The sequence below is a fragment of the Nannobrachium achirus genome (assembly GCF_963921795.1).
Source record: "Nannobrachium achirus genome assembly, contig: SCAFFOLD_75, whole genome shotgun sequence".
Lineage (NCBI taxonomy): Eukaryota > Metazoa > Chordata > Actinopteri > Myctophiformes > Myctophidae > Nannobrachium > Nannobrachium achirus.
Window position 1 is genome coordinate 460,355 of NW_027664711.1, and position 4,773 is coordinate 465,127.

Sequence of the window (4,773 nt, forward strand, 5' to 3'; positions counted from 1 at the left end):
TTGTCACCCAGCCGGGGTGCCCGCCCACAACCCAGTCAAACTCACAACCCGGCTCTCCAGCCGAACCCGGGTACCCACTATTAAGCCACCCTCCCGGAACCTTTACCAATAGCTGCGGAAGCACCGAGGCCGGGGACCTGGTGGTACGAATCCAGCTTTTTGGCAAAGCATTGTGGCCGTTTTGGGGAGCTCCCCACGCCAAAATGGGGCAACCTAAGGGGACTCCAGTCCGCCAGTTGGAGCCAAAGTAAAGTCTAGGTCTGTGTCCTGCTGCCCAACGGGGCTTTCTACGCTGTGGGCGCCCCCTGGTGCTTCTCTAAGTTGTCCAATATTTCACTTTGACAACAGTCTGCCAAAAGGAAAAAAAGAAGGACAAAAAAAGCTTACAGCACCTGGTATTCCCAGGCGGTCTCCCATCCAAGTACTAACCAGGCCCGACCCTGCTTAGCTTCCGAGATCGGACGAGATCGGGCGTGTTCAGGGTGGTATGGCCGTAAGCGACAGTCAACCGCAGCCGGTAGGCCTTAATGGGCCAGCAGAGGCCCTTGCTATCGTGTGTGCTTCTGTCACGGCCACTCATAAACGACGATTGCTCCTTCAGTCTGGCAAAATGAAAAAGCTTACAGCACCTGGTATTCCCAGGCGGTCTCCCATCCAAGTACTAACCAGGCCCGACCCTGCTTAGCTTCCGAGATCGGACGAGATCGGGCGTGTTCAGGGTGGTATGGCCGTAAGCGAAAGTCAACCGCAGCCGGTAGGCCTTAATGGCCAGCAGAGGCCCTTGCTATCGTGTGTGCTTCTGTCACGGCCACTCATAAACGACGATTGCTCCTTCAGTCTGGCAAAATGAAAAAGCTTACAGCACCTGGTATTCCCAGGCGGTCTCCCATCCAAGTACTAACCAGGCCCGACCCTGCTTAGCTTCCGAGATCGGACGAGATCGGGCGTGTTCAGGGTGGTATGGCCTTAAGCAAGTAAGGCAGCAGCCGCTAGGCCTCATATGCCAGTGTCACGCTAACGCGGAGGGGACTGGCGGGTGTCAGACCGGATGAGAAAAGCATCAGCAGAGGCTGCGGTCGTTCAGGCAGTCAGTTAAGGGGTTATCGCTTCTCGGCCTTTTGGTTAAGATCAAGTATAGTATCTGTTCTTATCAGTTTAATATCTGATACGTCCCCTATACGGGGACTACATATTAAACGGATTTTTGGACTCGGGAGTTGAAACAGGGGCTTGCTCCGTTCACTCCACGCATCGACCCGGCATTGCAGTGCCGCTGGGAACGGTGCGCCTCCTTCTGCTTTGTCGAAAGAAACTCGCATACACAAGGGCACCTTATCGTTCTGAACGGCGTGCCCGGTGGTTTATGCCCCGCCCCCTAGGCCGCGCCCCCCATTTGTGTTAACCAACGCCCCCAAAGTGGTTGGGGGTTGGGGCGACGGGAGGAGTAGACTAATTCCGGGGTACAAGTGAAAAATCTTCAAAGTGTGGGCTGCTGGGAAAAAAAAACCTGCATGTGCCGTTTTGCCCGGCTCTCCGCGGGGCCCCGGGGAGCCTTGTCACCCAGCCGGGGTGCCCGCCCACAACCCAGTCAAACTCACAACCCGGCTCTCCAGCCGAACCCGGGTACCCACTATTAAGCCACCCTCCCGGAACCTTTACCAATAGCTGCGGGCGCACCGAGGCCGGGGACCTGGTGGTACGAATCCAGCTTTTTGGCAAAGCATTGTGGCCGTTTTGGGGAGCTCCCCACGCCAAAATGGGGCAACCTAAGGGGACTCCAGTCCGCCAGTTGGAGCCAAAGTAAAGTCTAGGTCTGTGTCCTGCTGCCCAACGGGGCTTTCTACGCTGTGGGCGCCCCCTGGTGCTTCTCTAAGTTGTCCAATATTTCACTTTGACAACAGTCTGCCAAAAGGAAAAAAAGAAGGACAAAAAAAGCTTACAGCACCTGGTATTCCCAGGCGGTCTCCCATCCAAGTACTAACCAGGCCCGACCCTGCTTAGCTTCCGAGATCGGACGAGATCGGGCGTGTTCAGGGTGGTATGGCCGTAAGCGACAGTCAACCGCAGCCGGTAGGCCTTAATGGGCCAGCAGAGGCCCTTGCTATCGTGTGTGCTTCTGTCACGGCCACTCATAAACGACGATTGCTCCTTCAGTCTGGCAAAATGAAAAAGCTTACAGCACCTGGTATTCCCAGGCGGTCTCCCATCCAAGTACTAACCAGGCCCGACCCTGCTTAGCTTCCGAGATCGGACGAGATCGGGCGTGTTCAGGGTGGTATGGCCGTAAGCGAAAGTCAACCGCAGCCGGTAGGCCTTAATGGCCAGCAGAGGCCCTTGCTATCGTGTGTGCTTCTGTCACGGCCACTCATAAACGACGATTGCTCCTTCAGTCTGGCAAAATGAAAAAGCTTACAGCACCTGGTATTCCCAGGCGGTCTCCCATCCAAGTACTAACCAGGCCCGACCCTGCTTAGCTTCCGAGATCGGACGAGATCGGGCGTGTTCAGGGTGGTATGGCCTTAAGCAAGTAAGGCAGCAGCCGCTAGGCCTCATATGCCAGTGTCACGCTAACGCGGAGGGGACTGGCGGGTGTCAGACCGGATGAGAAAAGCATCAGCAGAGGCTGCGGTCGTTCAGGCAGTCAGTTAAGGGGTTATCGCTTCTCGGCCTTTTGGTTAAGATCAAGTATAGTATCTGTTCTTATCAGTTTAATATCTGATACGTCCCCTATACGGGGACTACATATTAAACGGATTTTTGGACTCGGGAGTTGAAACAGGGGCTTGCTCCGTTCACTCCACGGATCGACCCGGCATTGCAGTGCCGCTGGGAACGGTGCGCCTCCTTCTGCTTTGTCGAAAGAAACTCGCATACACAAGGGCACCTTATCGTTCTGAACGGCGTGCCCGGTGGTTTATGCCCCGCCCCCTAGGCCGCGCCCCCCATTTGTGTTAACCAACGCCCCCAAAGTGGTTGGGGGTTGGGGCGACGGGAGGAGTAGACTAATTCCGGGGTACAAGTGAAAAATCTTCAAAGTGTGGGCTGCTGGGAAAAAAAAACCTGCATGTGCCGTTTTGCCCGGCTCTCCGCGGGGCCCCGGGGAGCCTTGTCACCCAGCCGGGGTGCCCGCCCACAACCCAGTCAAACTCACAACCCGGCTCTCCAGCCGAACCCGGGTACCCACTATTAAGCCACCCTCCCGGAACCTTTACCAATAGCTGCGGGCGCACCGAGGCCGGGGACCTGGTGGTACGAATCCAGCTTTTTGGCAAAGCATTGTGGCCGTTTTGGGGAGCTCCCCACGCCAAAATGGGGCAACCTAAGGGGACTCCAGTCCGCCAGTTGGAGCCAAAGTAAAGTCTAGGTCTGTGTCCTGCTGCCCAACGGGGCTTTCTACGCTGTGGGCGCCCCCTGGTGCTTCTCTAAGTTGTCCAATATTTCACTTTGACAACAGTCTGCCAAAAGGAAAAAAAGAAGGACAAAAAAAGCTTACAGCACCTGGTATTCCCAGGCGGTCTCCCATCCAAGTACTAACCAGGCCCGACCCTGCTTAGCTTCCGAGATCGGACGAGATCGGGCGTGTTCAGGGTGGTATGGCCGTAAGCGACAGTCAACCGCAGCCGGTAGGCCTTAATGGGCCAGCAGAGGCCCTTGCTATCGTGTGTGCTTCTGTCACGGCCACTCATAAACGACGATTGCTCCTTCAGTCTGGCAAAATGAAAAAGCTTACAGCACCTGGTATTCCCAGGCGGTCTCCCATCCAAGTACTAACCAGGCCCGACCCTGCTTAGCTTCCGAGATCGGACGAGATCGGGCGTGTTCAGGGTGGTATGGCCGTAAGCGACAGTCAACCGCAGCAGGTAGGCCTTAATGGGCCAGCAAAGGCCCTTGCTATCGTGTGTGCTTCTGTCACGGCCACTCATAAACGACGATTGCTCCTTCAGTCTGGCAAAATGAAAAAGCTTACAGCACCTGGTATTCCCAGGCGGTCTCCCATCCAAGTACTAACCAGGCCCGACCCTGCTTAGCTTCCGAGATCGGACGAGATCGGGCGTGTTCAGGGTGGTATGGCCGTAAGCAAGTAAGGCAGCAGCCGCTAGGCCTCATATGCCAGTGTCACGCTAACGCGGAGGGGACTGGCGGGTGTCAGACCGGATGAGAAAAGCATCAGCAGAGGCTGCGGTCGTTCAGGCAGTCAGTTAAGGGGTTATCGCTTCTCGGCCTTTTGGCTAAGATCTGTTTGTAGTCCAGCTGTGTACGAGGCGCAAATAGAAGAATAGAAGCAAAGTTTTTCAAAAAACCTTTACCCGGCGTGGGGGCCCGCTTCAGAGAGAATGGCTTCCGCGGCGGGGGTAACATTACCGAAAGCCGGTTTACGGAATACAATCCGTTTCCGGTGGATAAAGAAGAACGCCCCACTGATGCAGAGGGAGGTGTTTGGACGTATGATGCTGATGGGGCAGCTGAAGCTCAAGGTGGAGCATGTCTACTGCCTACAGACGAACATGCAAGAGAAAAGCTACGACGTCACTTTCAGTTCTCAAGGAGTTGCAAATGATGTACTCAGGATTACGGGAGCAAGAGCTGGTGAGAGACCCTTTGATGACTTTGAAGTGCTGAATTTGGACAGACCGAATTTTAGGGTTATCACTGTACATATGTACAACCCCTACGTAACACGAGAGGAAATTGTTGCGTTTTTGTCCTTCTATGGAGAAGTTTTTCCTGGAAGTAGGAGACTCATGGATCCTTTGGGTTTCTGGACGGGGAGGA